Source organism: Sander vitreus, chromosome 7 (assembly GCF_031162955.1).
Source record: "Sander vitreus isolate 19-12246 chromosome 7, sanVit1, whole genome shotgun sequence".
Classification (NCBI taxonomy): Eukaryota; Metazoa; Chordata; class Actinopteri; order Perciformes; family Percidae; genus Sander; species Sander vitreus.
The window spans coordinates 28,978,304-29,000,174 of record NC_135861.1 but is presented as its reverse complement, the minus strand read 5'-3'; the positions used below and the strand labels follow the sequence as shown (position 1 = coordinate 29,000,174).

The 21,871-nt window shown below is 45.0% G+C and overlaps 1 pseudogene; it reads right to left on the bottom strand.

Annotated features, from left to right (window-relative positions):
- Positions 1–1,627: 1,627 nt before the first annotated feature.
- On the bottom strand, positions 1,628–3,318 carry LOC144521309 (UDP-glucuronosyltransferase 2B20 pseudogene; annotated as a pseudogene).
- Positions 3,319–21,871: the final 18,553 nt, after the last annotated feature.

Sequence of the window (21,871 nt, the reverse complement as noted above, 5' to 3'; positions counted from 1 at the left end):
CTTACAAAACGTCTCCAGTTCAGTTTGATGGTTGCCGAGCATGGACAGCCCGCTTCAAATCATCCCACAGATTTTCAATGATATTCAGGTCTGGGGACTGGGATGGCCATTCCAGAACATTGTACTTGTTCCTCTGCATAAATGCCCGGGTAGATTTTGAGCAGTGTTTTGTGTCGTCTTGTTGAAATATCCAGCCCCGGCGTAACTTTCAGCTGTGTTCTTTTGCCGCCATGCATAACACCCCTTGTTACGACCAAATAACTCAATCTTTGTTTCATCAGTCCACAGCACCTTATTCCAAAATGAAGCTGGCTTGTCCAGATTTGCGTTTGCATACCTCAAGCGACTTGGTTTGTGGCGTGTCTACAGAAAAGGCTTCTTCCACATCACTCTCCCGTACAGTTCTCCTTATGCAAAGTGCGCTGAATTGTTGAATGATGCACAGTGACACCATCTGCAGCAGGATGATGTTGTAGGTCTTTGGAGGTGATCTGTGGGCTGTTTTTGACCGTTCTCACCATCCTTCGCCTTAGCCTCTCTGATATTTTACTTGGCCTGCCACTTGTGGCCTTAACAAGAACTTCCATTCCTCACTATGTTCCTCACAGTGGACACTGACAGCTTACATCTCTGCGATAGCTTTTTTGTAGCCTTCCCTAAACCACAATGTTGAACAATCTTTGTTTTCAGGTCATTTGAGCGTTGTTTTGAGGCCCCCCATGTTGCCACTCTTCAGATGAGAGTCAAAGAGAACAACAACTTGCAATTGGCCACCTTAAATACCTTTTCTCATGATTGGATGCAGCTGTCTATGAAGTTCAAGGCTTAATGAGCTCACCAAACCAATTGTGTGTTCCAATTAATCAGTGCTAAGTAGCTACAGGTATTCTCACTGCCAGCTCGCTCTCCTTGGTTAGCAACACACTTGCTGATGTCACTTAGTCAACGCATGTGCCATTCTCGCTCTAACTTACTACTCTCGTAACAAGGAACTGACTTTCTTGTGAGAATTCAGAAAAGCTATTTTTCATAAAGAACCTGCCACTTCCTGAAGAAGTAGGCTTATGTCTAGGACGATTATTCATTTGTTGTTGGTCCATCCTCTCTTTTGCACTCTTTTTAATGAACTTTTAATACACTTTTTGCATTAATTAATTTTACTGCTAATGTATGAAATCACATGAACACCAGATTATGTGTTATGTATTGCTGCCTTTTAAAACAGAAATAACAGTAACAGTTTTGAATGTTTTGAAAATGATAATATGATCAGTCATCAACCTTTTTATTTAAATTCATCTAAAAGATTAGAGACTAGAGGTGAATCAGTCACACCACAAACAAAGACCAAATTGGCAACAACAGTGTTCCTTCCTAAAAAGAAGTTTAGAAACTGGGCCCTGCTAGCTGGTGTTTCTAAAAAGTTGGAGGAGCTGCTATACAAGAGGCACCTGTCACAGGGAGATGCGCAACATGTTGCCAAGGAATAAATGTGATGGAGAAGGGGTAAGTAAAGTAACGTTAAGTGGTAACGTCAGTGACATGTTTGAGCTGATGCGGAGTTTTGCCTCGTACGCACGTAATGTCATATCAGCTCGCTCCTTGTAAGTGTTACTTGGCAATAAATCCTATTTAATTCTGACCTCACTCGTTTCAACAGTCTCCAGGTTGCTTCATTATGAGGTTATCTATTCATTCTTGGACTTGGATATGGACTTCTTGGTCCTTATCAAACATCCAATAGAGACATCTACAGGAAACACAAACTAATGCGATGATCAGCAAACCAAGTCCTACAAAGACTGCCATCACATCGAGACAGTGATAGGTGTGCCATCTGACTATGGCTATCTGATATGACTCAGTGCGCAGATGTGCCGCTCCCTTGTGCCTCATGACGAACTCCATCCAGAAAATGGCACTGTCTAGGGGTTTCATTGGTTTGTCATGATGAAGCCGTGACAGTTTGAGCATATTCTGTTTGTATGGCTTTTCTGGGTCTATAATATTCTTCAGGGTACTTGTCAGAGACTCAACATCCAAGGTTGTCACTTCAGCAATCTCAGCTACTCCCGTGACTTCAGACGTACCATGTTGTCGTACTGGTCAAAGATGAGAGGAATGCCCAGAACTGGGACACTGTGGTAGATGGCCTCGTAAATTCCATTAGTACCCCCCATGCGTGACAAAAACCTTGGTTTTTAGGGTGACCTAGTATGTCATTTTGAGGCAGCCCTTCAACTAGTATGGTGTTGTTTCCCAGAGTGATGGGTCTTTTCCCAACGTGTCTCCACACGACCTTCTGAGGGAGATTGGCAAATGATGAGGCGACAATTTCCGATATTTCGAGGGCCAAGGTTGCTCAGCATGGTACCAAGAGTCATGGCGACCACCCCATGTTCACCGGAACTCTGCATAAAATCCTCTAAATCTGATGGAAGAGGCTTGGAGGGCTTACCCTGGAACCCTCCAATGTAGACGACATTGGGCATGGTTGGGACGAGGAACTCAAATGCAAAGTCAACCCGCATTAGCCATAGATCAGCTCCCTGGATTAGAGACATGGCGCTGACATCGGGTCCAAAGTAATGATCACACACATCCTGGTAAGGCGGATTTGAGACATAGTGGCACATGTAAACCAACATGCTATGACGGATTATATTATGGATTCTTTGGAAAAAAGTCCATCTTGTCAGAGTGGTCAGTGAACAATTCAGGGACATAGGACAGAGGAGAAGGAGCGATGGCGAAGTGGGCCTCTCCATTGAAAAAGCCAGCACACATTGAAAACCAAGGGAAGCTGGAGATAGTGTGCCAACAGCACTCCGCCTGGAAACGCAGGGGGTCAGTCAGAAAAAGATCATATCTAGTTTCCTTCAGCTCCTTAGTCAGTGTCTTATTCTCAAAGATGCTGACAACCATTTTTGCCACAACAATCTGGTTCTCCCCCATCATGTTGAAAAGGTTGCTATAGAAGTCCAGAAACGCCCATAGTGAGCCTTTATTCCGACGGATCTCTATTGACCTCTTCAAAAAAGAGGTCATGAAGTCTTGGCTCTCTAAGTTTTGGGACTGCTCCTGGGTGATGGTGATGGAGGTGTAATGGGGCGGGAATTCGGAAACGTGCCAGCTGGTGGAGGAACGTAGTACAGTGATTTGATGGCCCTGAGAATGAAGCGCTTCCACCAGGATTTTCATGTTAAGCCAGTGGCTCCCATCTATAAGGGTAAAACCAATACTTTTCCACCATCACAGCTGGAGGACAGAGTAGCTGAAAACAGCAGAGACTGACGCCAGGGCTGGATATGACCCCATCACTGTAGAAGAGAAACAGAACTTTACTCAACAAATATTTGCATTCACATAGTGCTCAAGCTGCAGTAGAACTCTGCATATTATCATCTTAAAAAGTTTTTAAGTTGTCGGCAAACAATCGACCATTTATACAAATAGCACACATGGAGGAACATCAGCATTCATTTGGAGTTTTTTTTTGGGCAACCTTACAATTGTTAATATAATATACACTCTTAAAAAAACTGCACCAATCTCATTTAGGGTGTGAGAGGCTGGGTTTATTTCAATAAATCTCTAAGGGAAGACACCTGTGGCATATTTCGGAGTCTTGCAGATGCCAGTTCAGTTAAAGAACAACAACAAATGACATGCCTATATTTCACTCAAGGTATCATGTGGCCATGAATAAGGTGGAAATAAGCATTATTGCAATGAGTTTTCTTGATTGTCAACAGGTCAAATTACTACATGTAATGTAAAAGAGGCTCATAGTGACGAACCCACACAGAATTGAGTGGACAAAAAGAGAAATGAATTAATACTGTAAAACTTTTTGTTGTTTTGGTCTCCAGCAACGTCTGAGGAAAAAAATTGCTTTCTAGATTTTTAACTATAGCTAGTAACTAACTAACTAACTTTTTTTCTGCAATTTGGTGCTAGGTAGGTAGCATACAGCGGTTTTATCAGAACCTTTATACTTTATTTATTCATTTAACAGACACACCAACACCAGAAAAAAAAGTATATGTACTGTACATATATATATAAAGGGTGTCATGGTTTTGATTTTAAAACAAAATCGACAGGAATTAAGTCGCAATCTCGAATTTCGAATAAAACAAATGGACTCTTCGATGCTGCCACGCCCCCCATGTCACGCCCGGTCGTCTTGTCAAGCGGAAAAAGTGCTGCAAGTCAACCTCCTCGACAGAACTAGAACCCCCTCCTCTTTCACTGAAGTCGCCAGTGTGGAAGTATTTTGGATTTCCAGTGAGTTATGTTGACAACGTTTGCGTTGTCGACAAAAGAAAGCCACTGTTTGCAAGCTCTGCTATGTGCGTGTACCATATTCTGTGTTTTACCATTGCACATTAGCCTAGCAGCTAGCGGAGTTTTCCTCTGTTTATAGCTTAAACCAGACAAAACCGCACGGTTGAATTTCAGCATGCATGCACGTTTTGTAGCCTAAACAGAGCAGCTTATATTGGTTATATTAGGGAGAGCAACAAGTTAGCGGACTGAGAACCATGACCTTAGAATCGAAAATGTAATCAAATCGAGGATTTGGAGAATCGTGACACCCCTATATATATATATATATACACATACATACATACAACAGAAAAATCCCACCCAAAACGAACAGCAGACGCTGCATTGTCTTCAAACTAAGTTCAAAGAAGTATGGGAAAAAAAGTACATACAGATTAAACCAAACACAGTGAAGTCAGAGTCTCTGCAGGAAGGAATGCAGTGGTCTCCAAAGTCTCCAGGTCATAAGTCAGTTTCTCCAAAGGGAGAAGAGACGATATCAGAGCTGTATATGTAGCAGTAGAACTACTTCACTACTCTACTTAAGTACTAAAGGCTGTATCTATACTCTACTGGAGTATTATTTTTTTCTCCTACTTCCACTTTTACTTGAGTACATATTTTTCGATGAGTTTAATACTTTTACTCCGATAGATATTTTTATGTGCTGCATCGTTACTCGTTACTGTTGTGAATTCCTCACGCTACGGAGACTGTGTAGGTTAGTGTGTTTACGTTAGTTACGTACCAATTACGTGCCAATTTACGTAAGAAATCCCGAGATTGCGTCGTGTTTCTTTTCAATATAGTTGCCCGTTCAGATGTAAGTTTGTACTCTTTTCTATTTTGCTAGTGTTGCAGCAGATGAAGCTATTCTTGAGTTGTTTCAGTCTGAAATGAATACTGAATGTTTGACCCTATGATTTGAAGCTGCTATTATCTGTACTTTGCTAGCTTGCTAACTTTCCTCACACGTTACTAGCTAGTGTGTGATAACTTTTGGGGGGCTTCAATCGTTCAGAATTGTGGACATAGGACCTCATAACTCTCCAAGTTAGCCAGTGTGTTATTAATCGGTGGAGACCGTTTTCAACACGTTTCATCCAGTCCTTGCAGTTGCAGAGTTCGCTGGTGCTAGGCTAGCGCAAGTCAACAGTAACTGCTAGCCTGCCATTAAAAACAGTTTTATCCACTCCACAGTACACCCGAGGCAAATACATTATAACGCCAGACTATCGATGTAAATGTCTGTGTTGATAGAATCATGTTAGAAATAAAACTACCCTTGCATCGCATTGCAATAGTTATACTTTGTTCCCTGTAGTTGGTGGTAGGCTACGGCGGCAGCGGAGGACTGATATTAGCTAGGCTACCGAGGAAGCCGGTTTCCATGAAGAAAGAAAGCTAGAGTAGCCTAACAAAAGTAGTACAGCAGTAAAGAATGAATCTTTGAAATCAGCCCCTTAAGAGATTTGGCCGAGACCATAGCACTTTCCAACTCTGATAGCTCAGAATCTGTATACTTAAACAGCTTTCTCCCACTGCTGGAAACAAACCACTGAGCAAAAGAGAATAAAAACCCGGTAGAGCTGCAGAGTTGGGTTATATCTCACGTTGATTAATTGATAATATGAAAATAATTGATTAGTGGACTTTCAATAAAGGTGACAAATTAATGTAATTACATTATTGATGAAGAAGTGTTCAGTCCTTGTGTTTTTGTCAAATTCATATTTTTCTTGCTTCCCTTTCCATGTTTATAAGTAGGACAATAGGCTCTTTGGCAAACATTTGACAAACGTGAACTATGTGCGTCTGTTTTAAACCTTACAGGGGTGACTTCAAAAGAAAATCAATGTTTTGGCTCATGTTTTTTTGCCCTGCCAATGACTCATGGCATTCTCAAATGTTTGCAACTACTCTACATCTACAAATTTGACTTTTAATCAATGTTTGCTTTGTTTATGTTCAGTCTTCCGCCTGTCTTTTCTAAATCTGGACCATGTGCTACATGTCCAGTGTCTCAGTCGGTTATTTGTCCTGGAACTGTTAAGTAATGTTTAGTACCAATTAAGTCAAAGTCCTTATAGAATTGAAACATGGAACTGTCATGCATCAGTGCCCTGTTCTATCTAAGCATGAAGTTGTGTTGCAAAGTCTTTACAGTGTGCACAGCAAGTTATAATGTAAAATATTATAATTATTAGACTAAAATAAAAGCCAATAGATGTAACATAACAAACATTGCAGTACCCGAATGTAATATGTGATTAATCTGGTCTCAAAGTCTTGTCTGGTTGATTTGTCAGAAAAAAAATCACCCCATCTTTAAATTTTAATGTAGGGCACAACCACACACCATTGCAAAATGCAGTACACAGGCTACAGGAAAACCATAGATGCACCTGAATGACATGTCATTTGAGATTAAATGTCAAGTGAAGTAGGGCATGAAAGTTTTGAAAAAAAAATTCCATTTGTGGCTTTTAATCTTTCTATGCAAGTAAAGTCTTTCTTAGCAGCAGTTGTTACAGTAAAAATTCTAAGTCTGCAGGCATGCTTATGTAATGGCATTACTGTGCTGAAACTCCTCTGAACAAACTTAAGATAAAAAAAAACCCTTGTCCATAAAAAGGTAAAAACTGAAAACCCATGCAGCCAGGGTAGAGAATTAGCACCATTCACTAGTCAAATGCGGGTAAAATATGCAAGTGGCCGGTAGATTTGCTTCACACACCAGCCAAAAAAACCAATGGTAGTCTACTGAGTGGCTGGTAAAATTTGAACAATCACTAGCTGTTTGGCTGGTGGACAAAAGGTTAATTTTGCACCGTGCGAGCAACACGCCATTTGGTGGTAAAATAGCTTCTCACCTCTGCAGCCAAGAGAATCCAGTGTTGGATGTTATTAATGAACAGTCCTGCTGAGCTGCTGGTGAAGTTAATGTACAACTACTACATGTCCCTGACTAAACCATTTAGCCTGTTCTTGCCTGTTAATGCAAACAAATGTAACTATGTGGAGTTCCTCTCTAAACACTCCCCCCGTTTTTCCCCTGTTCCAACTTTTCTGCTATTCTGCACCAAACGCCGAATGGATATGATTTTTGGAAGCCCAAGTCGAGTCTCAAGTCTTTGAGCTTGAGTCCAAATCAAGTCTTTGAGGGGCAAGTTCAGGTCAAGTCTCAAGTCTCTGGTCATCTGATTTGTCCCTAACACTGTATTGTTAAATCTTATGAATTCAAAGCATGTCCTGTAGCTACCATCCATACAGTACAGTATCAATTTCATAACTGTATTTTTCAACATTCTGGTTTCGGACATTGTATAGTCTAATCTTCTGCTACTTAACACATCCCTCTAGCCCTCAGACCTGGTGAAATATTAACCTAAGTCTGTCACATCATATGGATACAACTATAAAGATACAATTTGCCTGTTCCCAGCATTAGCGCAACACTTTGCGATGGTTAGCTTGTTGCCTGTGACGATATATGCTAAATGTAACGTCTCTTTCACATTAGCAAGTGACTGACCTACCTGTGTGCGTTTTGAGATGCCTGATGAAGTTCGATGTTGTTGATCCGGCATCATTTATCTTGGTGCCACACACCTTGCCTGTAGCTGTTGGCTTACTGCCACTGTTTACGGAGTTATTGAAAGCAAAACTAATGACAAAAGGCACAATTCCAGGAGGACTTGGTGTCGCCATCGTCAATGCATTTTTTGATATGCATTACGTTACACATTATGGCAAAGGGCAGGGGACTCGTCATACGTTTCCCCAACGTATATGCACCAGTAAAAGAAAATAGAAATACATGAATACATTTAGATTTAAAAAGCAATAATTGCATGAAAACAGGTTGTTGATGAAGCTTGAGTCCGAGTGAAATCTGAAGTGCGTTTCAAGCTCTACCGATTAAAAATCGATTCATAGAACTCGAAAAATCAATTCATATTTTTTAATAAAAAAATAAAAAATCTATATATAAAAATATATATATCTTGTTGTACCCAGTTGTGTCTCTTTTTGTTTTCTTTGGGGTTGTTGTAGATCTCTGTGGTCATTTGGCGTCCCTTTTATAGTTGGTTTGTGTCCCTTTGTGGTAGTTTTGCGTCTCTTTTTCACATCACTGTGGACTGGTTTTATCACCATATACAGTATGTGCCTATATGTTGGAAAAGCTAGAGCACATAATAAATCAGTAACACTCAAAAAGCTTAAGGATAAAACTTAAAGCTGAAGAAGTCCAACTACAATCATTAGATCTGAGAAAAGTCTTTCAGTTACATTCATTCGGCTTTAGTGCTGCCCAAAGCGACTCGGGTGCTGCACCTAAACCAGGGGCAGAGGCAGGGGAAACCCTGGTGATGCATATGTGAAGAAAGTTCTAGAAAAGCCTTTTTATGACTCCAGAGGGAGATGCCCAAAGCCTGATAAATTGCCTCCAGTGATTTCACACTTTGAAAGTGAAGTATACTTAAACCAGACAGTTTGATGCACACTCCTCTCCCACAATGCGATACAGAGTACAAAGAAATGGAGTTGTTCACAGCTGGGAAAATGTATATACATTAGGGCTGTCAAACGATTACATTTTATTAATCACGATTAATAGTCTTCTCCGGGAACCATCACCTTATCGTGGTGGAGAGGTTTGTGTATCCCTATGAACCTGAGGGCTGTGTTGTCTGGAGCTTTGTGCTCCTGATAGGGTCTCCCAAGGCAAAGTGGTCTCAGGTGAGGGGCCAGACAAAGAATGGTTCAAAAATCCTATGAAAAATCGAGGAAGGGATGAAGTGACCCGGGGCCCCCGTCTGGAGCCAGGCCCAGATGGAGGGCTCGTCAGTGAGCGTCTGGTGGCCGGGTTTGCCACGGAGCCCGGCCGGGCACAGCCCGAAAAAGCTACGTGGCGGACATCTCTCCATCCCATGGGCCCACCACCTGTGGGAGGAACCGCTGGGGTCGGGTGCGCTGCCACATGGGTGGCAGTGAAGGTCAGGGGCCTCGACGGACCAGACCCGGGCAGCAGAGGCTGGCTCTGGGGACGTGGAATGTAACCTCTCTGTGGGGGAAGGAGCCGGAACTTGTGCGGGAGGTGGAGCGTTACCGGTTAGATCTGGTGGGGCTTACCTCTACGCACAGTACACACACGAAGGGCTGCAGCCTCTGCCGTGAAAGAGGCAAAGCAGCGTGTGTGGGAGAAGTTTGGAGAAGACATGGAGAAGGACTTTCGGTCGGCACCAAGGTACTTCTGGAAAACCGTTCGCCACCTCAGGAGGGGGAAGCGGGGAACCATCCAAGCTGTGTACAGTAAGGATGGGACGCTGTTGACCTCAACTGAGGAGGTAATAGGGCGGTGGAAGGAGCACTTTGAGGAACTCCTAAATCCGACTAATACGCCCTCTATGGTAGAGGCAGAGCTGGAGGATGAGGGGGGATTGGCATCAATTTCCCTGGTGGAGGTTGCTGAGGTAGTTAAACAACTCCACAGTGGCAAAGCCCCAGGAATTGATGAGATCCGTCCAGAAATGCTTAAAGCTCTGGGTGTGGAGGGGTTGTCTTGGTTGACACGCCTCTTCAACATTGCGTGGAAGTCTGGGACGGTGCCTAAGGAGTGGCAGACTGGGGTGGTGGTTCCCCTTTTTAAAAAGGGGGACCAGAGGGTGTGTGCCAATTACAGGGGTATCACACTTCTCAGCCTCCCCGGTAAAGTCTACTCCAAGGTGCTGGAAAGGAGGGTTCAGTCGATAGTCGAATCTCAGGTTGAAGAGGAACAATGCAGATTCCGTCCTGGTCGTGGAACAACGGACCAGATCTTTACTCTCGCAAGGATCCTGGAGGGAGCCTGGGAGTATGCCCAACCAGTCTACATGTGTTTTGTGGATCTGGAGAAGGCATATGACCGGGTGCACAGATACTGTGGGAGGTGCTGCAGGAGTACAGGGTGAGGGGGTCCCTTCTCAGGGCCATCCAATCTCTGTACGACCAAAGCGAGAGCTGTGTCCGGGTTCTCGGCAGTAAGTCGGACTCATTTCAGGTGAGAGTTGGCCTCCGCCAGGGCTGCGCTTTGTCACCAATCCTGTTTGTAGTATTTATGGACAGGATATCGAGGCGTAGTCGGGGTGGAGAGGGGTTGCAGTTCGGTGGGCTGGGGATCTCATCGCTGCTTTTTGCAGATGATGTGGTCCTGATGGCATCATCGGCCTGTGACCTTCAGCACTCACTGGATCGGTTGGGATGAGGATCAGCACCAAAAAATCGGAGGCCATGGTTCTCAGCAGGAAACCGATGGAGTGCCTTCTCCAGGTAGGGAATGAGTCCTTACCCCAAGTGAAGGAGTTCAAGTACCTTGGGGTCTTGTTCGCGAGTGAGGGGACAATGGAGCGGGAGATTGGTCGGAGAATCGGGACAGCAGGTGCGGTATTACATTCAATTTATCGCACCGTTGTGACGAAAAGAGAGCTGAGCCAGAAGGCAAAGCTCTCAATCTACCGGTCAGTTTTTGTTCCTACCCTCACCTATGGTCATGAAGGCTGGGTCATGACCGAAAGAACAAGATCCAGGGTACAAGCGGCCGAAATGGGTTTCCTCAGGAGGGTAGCTGGCGTCTCCCTTAGAGATAGGGTGAGAAGCTCAGTTATCCGTGAGGAGCTCGGAGTAGAGCCGCTGCTCCTTTGCGTCGAAAGGAGCCAGTTGAGGTGGTTCGGGCATCTGGTAAGGATGCCCCCTGGGCGCCTCCCTAGGGAGGTGTTCCAGGCACGTCCAGCTGGGAGGAGGCCTCGGGGGAGACCCAGGACTAGGTGGAGGGATTATACCTCTAACCTGGCCTGGGAACGCCTCGGGATCCCCCAGTCGGAGCTGGTTAATGTGGCCCGGGAAAGGGAAGTTTGGGGTCCCCTGCTGGAGCTGCTACCCCCGCGACCCGACCGGATAAGCGGATGAAGATGGATGGATGGATGGACGATTAATCGTTGAATTTCTATAGTTAATCGCGATTAATTGCATGTTTTATCACATGATTAAAATTCTATTATTTAGCATTTCAGAACTGTTTTTAAGTACATATTAACAATGGAAAGCAATTCTTACCAGTGTATCTTGATTGGGATTCAAATGAATGCAAAGAAAGTGACTTTATGAGCTGGATTTTAAGATTTGTATTTGTTTATTATATATTTAATCTAGTCACACATTTGAATCTAGAGTCAATATTAGGGTTGGGTATTGTTTGGTTTGGATACCGGTGCTAAAGCGGTACTTTTAAAACGGTACTGGTGCCTTAACGGTGCCTGAACCAATACTTTTTAAGAAAGTTACAAAAAAGAAGGGTACTAAACAGTTGGCGACATTAAAGAACGGCTTGTTTAAGGCCATATCGTCAAAATGAAATTTTTAATAATAATGAATAACAATAACTTATTTCACTAGTAAATAGCTGTTGAATGACAAAAACAACCACCAGATGGGAAAAGGGCATTTAACAACAACTTTTAATGCACCACGAGACTGTAAATTACCAGTTTCATTGAAGGCACCGTCTGTGTTTTTCCGACAACAGCAGCTGCAGATTGTTACATCCCGGTGTTGAATCCTCTACAGTGAAATACAGACAAACTTTACACCGTTTAGCGTTAGCTGTCAGCATTTTAACCGTGTTTAATCCAGCTACTAGCTAGCGGTAGGCTAACGTTAGCTGCTGTCGAGTATAGTGTTAACTAGCGTCACGTGCAGCGATGTTTCTGTTTCCTGTAACGTCTGTTTCAGAGCATCAGAGAGAAGTGCAGGCATATCAGTGGCACCGGAATGAGGCACCGGAATCCGCGTTGCTATTCCTGCAGCAGCAGGATGTGTTACGAGGAAGTACGGCAAAATAGTAGCCTGTTAGGCACGACGCAAAGCCGAGTGAAGTGAAAATAAATTAATAAATGGCGTCATGCGATTAATACGATTAAAAAAAATTAACGCATTATGCTCGGCCCTTAATTGCATCGCGATTAACGCGTTAATGCTGACAGCCCTAATATACATATATGGTCATTTGGCTTCAGAAAGAGGAGAAGAAATCTTGTAAATCTTCGGACAAACCATATTTAGTATTATGCATGTTGTCTGGTTTGAGTTCACCTCTCACAATATTACAAAGTCGTCATTTGACATCCGATGTTCTATAGTAGAATTTCCTGTTGGTATAAAATATTTTTTTCTCAGCGTGGAAGAAAAAGTTCTCTTTCAGGTGAGTTTTATTCACTGTGCAGTGGGGACAGAAGTTCACAAGACTCAAACTAATGAACATTTCTTTAGATTACTGTAGGTAAGGTGTGAATTCTTGCTGGAGCCAACTTGGGCTTTGAACAAAAGGTCTCACTCGGTGATCATAGCGAATTGCTTCCTTTTGACACCAGGCTAAGGAGGCTTTCACACATGAAAGTCCGGACCAAGGTCTCTTTTTTTATTTTATTTTTTTTTTTTATTTGATCTGGTAAGTTTTGTTTTCACACTGCAGTTATGCAAGCGCACTAAAGAACTGTACGTGACAAAACTACATCCTGTCGTCATCACATACATGAGCTGCGTCTCCCGACAGTTGTAATTGATTGGTTTGTATACGCGCTTCCCCCGTCCTCTCATATCCTCTCTCTGCTTCAGTTTTTCCAGCTGACTGCTGCTCTCCCCGTGCTGCCGCTGCTCTTTTTGTTTTGTTGCGTTGTTGAGAAGCAAGACACGGGAACTTTACTTGGGGTTTGAGAGGCTGCAGCATTTATCCAGAGACAAACTGAAACCTACACTGTACATTTACTACCGCTAAACAAGTGAACTGCTGATGTATTCTCTGCTCTGATAGACAACCGCTGTCTGCTTTGAGCGCTAGTGTTAATTTTGCCACCTATTTTTAATATAGTCTTAGTGCCAAATGTCCTTGTTAGTTTTAGTCATATTTAGTCATTCACATATCTTTTTTTGTTAGTCAAGTTTTAGTCGACTAAAAGTCTCGTCATTTTAGTCTCGTTTTAGTCAAAAGAAAGCTCAATTTAAGTTAACTTACCTGAATGTGTGGGTGGTTAGCCTTTAGATGTCACTTAAGGTTGGTGGTGTTTTTCCCCGATATTTTTTGTCCGCAGTGCTTCCCGTCAATTATAATGACACATTCGGACTTTTTTTCAATATCATTGTACGTAAAATGCGTCGTAAATCGTCGGCGCTCGTCACTCTGGCAGAAATCTCTGGTGTTCGCTACTGTCTATGGGTGTTGTGTTCTTGCTCCATGTAGTGTCGTGTTGCAGCCACAGGCTCGCAGCAACAGCACAAACTCATTCGGAATATTTTTAAGGTGCCACAGCTGAATATTCTATCTCATGACGAAAAAGTAGAGACGATCGTAGACGAAAGTGAAGAGAGATTTTATCTTAGTTTTTATTTTATGCAAAACATTTTAGTCTTCGTCAACAATAATGCATGTTAATTTAGTCTTAGCGTTTTTGGACAGTGATGCAGTCTCGTCATCGTCTTGTCTTAGTCGTGGAAAAAAAGGTTGTTGACAAACATATTTAGACTTGTCTCGTCTGACGAAATTAACACTACTGAGCTCATTTACTGTCGCACTCTCTCACGTACAAAACTAAGCACTGAGCTATTCCTTAAAGGAGCTTCCGCGGTCTTATAACAGGAAGATAGCCTGCCAGAGCCTCCTGTATTTGGTCCGAAAGTCCGAACCATCCAGTAAATGCTTTCACAAAAGAAATGAACCGGACCATGGTTCAGCTTGATCCGGACCGAGACTACCTCTTTTGGTCGGACCAAATTTCAGCTGTTTGGTCCAGACCGTGGTCCTGGGGGAGGTTTCACACATGTAATTTTGGTTCGGCTCAAACAGAAAAGTCCGAAAGTCCGGACCAAACAAGATAGGTGTGAAAGCCCCCTAAGACAAAGGCAGACAGACTTAATTAAATCAGGATACACGAACAGTTGATTAAGTCAAAAAGTTTCAGCACAGTAGAAATGTCATTAAGAACAGCAAGGACTTGATCAGTGAAACAGAATATTTAGACTTTGTAGGTAATTCATTTTCTTTTACAACAGTACACTGCGACAGAATGAATGTATGAACTGTAAAGAATAAGTATGTAGTATGGATTTGGGATATGCCATATGTCTCACACAGTCAGCTATATGCTAAATTTAAGCCACCATGATGGTTCCGTACTTTACTATAAAGAATAAATAGTGCATCATTTCAAAGTCATATCTGAACCTTTGGGTTTTGATCTCAGATCACACTCTCCCTATTTGTTGAAGAGTGTATGGCATGCTAGTGACCTGGCACAGCTGACAACAACACCCTCACTGCTGTTCATTAAACCAGACGATGAGTGACTGTGGTTTGTAAGCGTAAATGTTGTCTCCCTGTGCAACAACAGTCACTTTCTTAGCGACCTTTGCACTCATTACGACGCACCCTCTGAGTGCAGCTTCTCCCTCACAGTGTGTGTACGTTGTGAACTCTGGCCCTGGCGAACATTAAAGGACAAGCCCAGTCTGCTGCTATCATATGTCACATGTGGCATGAAAAGAGGGCTCGCAGGGGGAGGGTTAAGAACACTTTAGCAGAGGGGTTTAGTTTCTTTAAAAGAGCATCAGTTCACTTGCCACAGGCCGCATAATCCAGTGTGTCGACGGTCTTTAGCCGCTCTGCTGGTTGCTTTATTGGAGTTCAGCGCAGAATGGAGCTTCCCCAGCTGGAACATGTGAGGCTCCGCAGATGTGACAGCGCAGGTGAGCTCACTCTCTGCATAGAGCATGCCAAAGCAATACATAAAAGTCACCTTGCAGCAAGGTTTCTACTAATATGTGAGTGTGAAATATGCAGGCCATATGTTCATACTGAGTGCAACACACATATGAGTTAAGAGAGTTGCTGGTTATTTGATGGACTTCATTGCTGCTTCTCTATATTTCCTCTCATTTGCTTTGTTTACAGGTAATAAATACTTTGCACACTTACATGCATGAGTGATAACAATGTAGAGTGAATGTATGAGACCGTAAAAGAGCATTGGACCTGCAACCAGGCCCTGCAACTCGCATCAAACAAAAACAGATATTAAGATTGGATTCTGACAGCTGATCACAAGAGAAAGATGTCTTCTGTGAGGGGGCTGCTTGCTTTGTCATATTTGGTGTTATATGTCATTCGTAGCCTACTCCCCTCCCCCGTCCAAAAGCCCTCTCATGTGGTCAATCTCTCAGTAGCCTCGTGCAGCAGTCACAGCCTGCAAGAGGAGACACACACAACTCCACTACTTAGACCTTAGCTCAGAAATACGTCATGCTTCAATGCAAAATGTCCGAGGAAATCCCAAACTTGACTTTTTTTGTCAAAAGCGACTAGCAAATTTTTCTGGTGTTATTGGAGACTTTTGTGGTGTTTGGAGACTCGTGAAAGCACGTATCACTCTGCAGTAATGTGCTCAACGAGGAGCGGGTGCTGCCGTGAGCCCCTCCCCCGTCCAAAAGCACTCACAGGCGGTCAGTGTTTCAGTAGCCTTGCGCAGCAGTCCCAGCCTGCCGTCAGAGCAGAGAGGAGACCCACAGCACTCCGCGTCCAGGCTGCAAATGAACAACTTTCTGTTTACATGTGTGTGCTACTATATGGCACAGTAGTCATAATTTTGAACTGTTGGTTTTACCATATACAGTTTTCCTGTCCATTTGTTAGGCTATGTGGTTGGAGGGGGCGTGGGTGGTCTCAATATTGTTCATATAGTCTCTGTACTGTATAATAATAATGAAGAAGAAAAAAGAAAAGAAAGTGTCCTCCAATAGCGTGGTGGTGGGTAAAAAAGAAAAAAAAACGCCTACTGTTTTGTGGTGTAGTAATAGTTCTAGTTTATGACTGTTGGCTTACAATTTACTTTTTCCCTGTTCATTTGATATGTGGACAACATAAATGGATGGAGGGGGGTAAATCTGATTAAATAAGTTCAACTCTCTTTCAAAATATCAGGTATTTCATGGAAATTACATAATCCAATATGGCCGCCGCCATATGACATCATAATATGCAAATTAGATTAGAATTTACTCCCTAGATAAACTCTAGGTCATTCTTAATATTTGTCTCATTTACACTTTGTCTCTATCTCAAATCACTTTCAAGCCAGAGCCTTCTGAAACGTAGGTGTCAAAATTTAGTATTTACTAAAATAATACCCGGCACCTAAAGGGCGCTGATGTGACCGAGCCTGACCCGACTATCTGTCCGATCCCGGGCCGGCCCGTCGGATACCTCTAATACATACGCCACTTAATGAGATCAGTCTGGCCCCTTAGACTTTCAACACTGACCAAAACCGGGTACATGATGCTCCTTATTTAAAGTTAATCGAAGCACTGACATTAATGGCATTAGGGTTTAACATTATGTTTGAAGTGACCCTTTCTTTTGAGATCAAGCAGGATCAGTTTCATATCGTCGCTGTCAGGCTTTTCTTAAAGGTCCCATGACATGGTCCTCTTTGGATGCTTTTATATAGGCCTTAGTGGTCCCCTAATACTGTATCTGAAGTCTCTTTTATATAGACCTTAGTGGTCCCCTAATACTGTATCTGAAGTCTCTTTTATATAGACCTTAGTGGTCCCCTAATACTGTATCTGAAGTCTCTTTTATATAGGCCTTAGTGGTCCCTTAATACTGTATCTGAAGTCTCTTTTATATAGGCCTTAGTGGTCCCCTAATACTGTATCTGAAGTCTCTTTTATATAGACCTTAGTGGTCCCCTAATACTGTATCTGAAGTCTCTTTTATATAGGCCTTAGTGGTCCCTTAATACTGTATCTGAAGTCTCTTTTATATAGGCCTTAGTGGTCCCCTAATACTGGATCTGAAGTATCTTTTATATAGACCTTAGTGGTCCCCTAATACTGTAACTGAAGTCTCTTTTATATAGGCCTTAGTGGTCCCCTAATACTGTATCTGAAGTCTCTTTTATATAGGCCTTAGTGGTCTCCTAATACTGTATCTGAAGTCTCTTTCAGAATTACAGCCACTAGAGCCAGTCCCACAATGAGCTTTCCTTAGGATGTGCCATTTCTGTGTCTGTAGCTTTAAATGCTATTGAGGAGGAGGGGGGGGGGGGGGCAAGGTGGAGAGTAGGGGTGTGGCCTTGACCAACTGCCACTTTGCTTGTTTTCAAGCCATAATGTCTCTCTCTCTCTCATGGGCGAGCCAAATTCTCTGGATGGGCAAAGCAGAGAAAGGGGAGGTAACCTTTCCCCTTATGATGTCATAAAGGGAAGATTCCAGATTGGCCCATCTGAGCTTTCATTATCTCAAAGGCAGAGCTCGGTTTACACCTATCGCCATTTCTAGCCACTGGGGGAACATAGGCAGACTGGGGGAATGCATATTAATGTTAAAAAACCTCATAAAGTGACAGTTTCATGCCATGGGACCTTTTAAGAAAATGGAAAAAAAGGAGAATTTGAAATCTTTTAATTGAGCTATATTCTCAAATCCATCCATCCATCTTCGTCTGCTTATCCGGGGTCGGGTCGCGGGGGTAGCAGCTCCAGCAGGGGACCCCAAACTTCCCTTTCCCGAGCCACATTAACCAGCTCCGACTGGGGGATCCCGAGGTGTTCCCAGGCCAGGTTGGAGATATAATCCCTCCACCTAGTCCTGGGTCTCCCCCGAGGCCTCCTCCCAGCTGGACATGCCTGGAACACCTCCCTACCAGATGCCCGAACCACCTCAACTGGCTCCTTTCGACGCAAAGGAGCAGCGGCTCTACTCCGAGCTCCTCACGGATAACTGAGCTTCTCACCCTATCTCTAAGGGAGACGCCAGCTACCCTCCTGAGGAAACCCATTTCGGCCGCTTGTACCCTGGATCTTGTTCTTTCGGTCATGACCCAGCCTTCATGACCATAGGTGAGGGTAGGAACAAAAACTGACCGGTAGATTGAGAGCTTTGCCTTCTGGCTCAGCTCTCTTTTCATCACAACGGTGCGGTAAATTGAATGTAATACCGCACCCGCTGTGCCGATTCTCCGACCAATCTCCCGCTCCATTGTCCCCTCACTCGCGAACAAGACCCATAGGTACTTGAACTCCTTCACTTGGGGTAAGGACTCATTCCCTACCTGTAGAAGGCACTCCATCGGTTTTCTGCTGAGAACCATGGCCTCCGATTTAGAGGTGCTGATCCTCATCCCAGCCGCTTCACACTCGGCTGCGAACCGATCCAGTGAGTGCTGAAGGTCACAGGCCGATGATGCCATCAGGACCACATCATCTGCAAAAAGCAGCGATGAGATCCCCAGCCCACCAAACTGCAACCCCTCTCCACCCCGACTACGCCTCGATATCCTGTCCATAAATACTACAAACAGGATTTGTGACAAAGCGCAGCCCTGGCGGAGGCCAACTCTCACCTGAAACGAGTCCGACTTACTGCCGAGAACCTGGACACAGCTCTCGCTTTGGTTGTACAGAGATTGGATGGCCCTGAGAAGGGACCCCCTCACCCCGTACTCCCGCAGTATCTCCCGGGGCACCCGGTCATACGCCTTCTCCAGATCCACAAAACACATGTAGACCGGTTGGGCATACTCCCAGGCTCCCTCCAGGATCCTTGCGAGAGTAAAGATCTGGTCCGGTTCCACGACCAGGACGGAATCCGCATTGTTCCTCTTCAACCTGAGGTTCGACTATCGACCGAAACCCTCCTTTCCCAGCACCTTGGAGTAGACTTTACCGGGGAGGCTGAGAAGTGTGATACCCCTGTAATTGGCACACACCCTCTGGTCCCCCCTTTTTAAAAAGGGGGAACCACCACCCCAGTCTGCCACTCCTTAGGCACCGTCCCCAGACTTCCACGCAATGTTGAAGAGGCGTGTCAACCAAGACAACCCCTCCACACCCAGAGCCTTAAGCATTTCTGGACGGATCTCATCAATTCCTGGGGCTTTGCCACTGTGGAGTTGTTTAACTACCTCAGCAACCTCCACCAGGGAAATTGACGACAATCCCCCCATCATCCTCCAGCTCTGCCTCTACCATAGAGGGCGTATTAGTCGGATTTAGGAGTTCCTCAAAGTGCTCCTTCCACCGCCCTATTACTTCCTCAGTTGAGGTCAACAGCGTCCCATCCTTACTGTACACAGCTTGGATGGTTCCCCGCTTCCCCCCTCCTGAGGTGGCGAACGGTTTTCCAGAAGCACCTTGGTGCCGACCGAAAGTCCTTCTCCATGTCTTCTCCGAACTTCTCCCACACCCGCTGCTTTGCCTCTTTCACGGTAGAGGCTGCAGCCCTTCGGGCCCTTCGGTACATTGCAACTGCCTCCGGAGTCCTCTGGGATAACATATCCCGGAAAGACTCCTTCTTCAGTCGGACGGCTTCCCTGACCACCGGTGTCCACCACGGTGTTCGTGGGTTACCGCCCCTTGAGGCACCTAAGACCCTAAGACCACAGCTCCTCACCGCAGCTTCAGCAATGGAAACTTTGAACATTGTCCACTCGGGTTCAATGCCCCCCAGCCTCCACAGGGATGCACGAAAAGCTCCGCCGGAGGTGTGAGTTGAAAGTCTGTCAGACAGGGGCCTCCTCCAGACGTTCCCAATTTACCCGCACTACCCGTTTGGGCTTACCAGGTCTGTCCAGAGTCTTCCCCCACCCCTTGACCCAACTCACCACCAGATGGTGATCGGTTGACAGCTCCGCCCCTCTCTTCACCCGAGTGTCCAAAACATACGGCCTCAGATCAGATGAAACGATTATAAAATCGATCATTGACTTTTGGCCTAGGGTGCTCTGGTACCAAGTACACTTATGAGCATCCCTATGTTCGAACATGGTGTTCGTTATAGACAATCCATGACTAGCACAGAAGTTCAACAACAAACAACCACTCTGGTTTAGATCAGGGAGGCCGTTCCTCCCAATCACGCCTTTCCATGTGTCTCCATCATTGCCCACGTGCGCATTGAAGTCCCCCAGCAGAACTATGGAGTCCCCGACTGGAGCCCAGGACTCCACTCAAGGTCTCCAAGAAGGCCGAATACTCCGAACTCTTGTTTGGTGCATATGCACAAACAACAGTCAGAGTTTTCCTCCCCACAACCCACAGGCGTAGGGAGGCGACCCTCTCGTCCACCGGGTTAAACTCCAACGTAGCGGCGCTCAGCCGGGGGCTTGTGAGTATCCCCACACCCGCCTGGCGCCTCACACCCTGTGCAACTCCGGAGAAGAAAAGAGTCCAACCCCTATCCAGGAGTATGGTTCCAGAACCGAGACTGTGCGTAGAGGTAAGCCCCACCAGATCTAACCGGTAGCCCTCCACCTCCCACACAAGTTCTGGCTCCTTCCCCCACAGAGAGGTGGTCTGGTCCGTCGAGGCCCCTGACCTTCACTGCCACCCATATGGCAGCGCACCCGACCCCAACGGTTCCTCCCACAGGTGGTGGGCCCATGGGATGGAGAGATAGGTGCCACATAGCTTTTTCGGGCTGTGCCTGACCGGGCTCCGTGGCAAACCCGGCCACCAGTCGCTCGCTGACGAACCCTCCATCTGGGCCTGGCTCCAGACGGGGGCCCCGGGCTTCCTCCGGGCAGGGTCACTCCATCTCTACCTCGGTCACTCATAGGGTTTTTGAACCATTCTTTGTCTGGCCCCTCACCTGAGACCACTTTGCCTTGGGAGACCCTACCAGGAGCACAAAGCTCCAGACAACACAGCCCTCAGGTTCATAGGGACACACAAACCTCTCCACCACGATAAGGTGATGGTCCCCGTCAAAGTCTGACAAAATCACCTCATCCCTCTTTAAATATTTGTAAAACACGCAGACAGACGTAAAGGGTAACCAAAAGCATTGATTTATGGAAAAGATCCAGGTTGTTTGTCTGCTCAGACAGCTGATGTCTGGACACATCTGGTCTTCAAAAGCATTAAATTACATTCACTGTGGAAAGTGATGAAATACATGTTTTCTCAAAAGCCCCGAATCGTTTGGTTTTTAAAATACCTTCAACTGTCATTTCTCCCCAGTCTCTTTGACTGGACTGGGAAATCAGTCGTGCAAAAGTTCTGTTACTGTACTGGGAAAATAACGCTATCTAATCAGTCCGCCCTAACATTGTCATGGGGAGTTGCGCCGGCAACAGCCGTGGCCCGAGAAATTAAGCATTATGTTTTCCAATTGTCCGTCCGTCTGTCCGATTCTTGTGAACGTGACAACCCAGTTTGTTCGTTAGTGCTCCCGGCTGTTGCAACAACAGTGTTCGTGGTCGTTAGAGACACCCAAGGCCAAGTCTGAACGATCATCGTTGGCATTCTCACATGTGGCCAAATATGAGTGTGTTTAGTTTCCTGGGGAGAGACGAAAGGACGGCATTGTAAGTAGGGGATAAGGGATGTCACAGACCTCCTCCCCTGTTAAGTGATGGCTTCTCTGACAGGTTCTCTCTTATATTAAATCTACTGTTGGTTTATAAAGCCCTGAACGGTTTAGGGCCAAAATCCATTTCTGATGTGC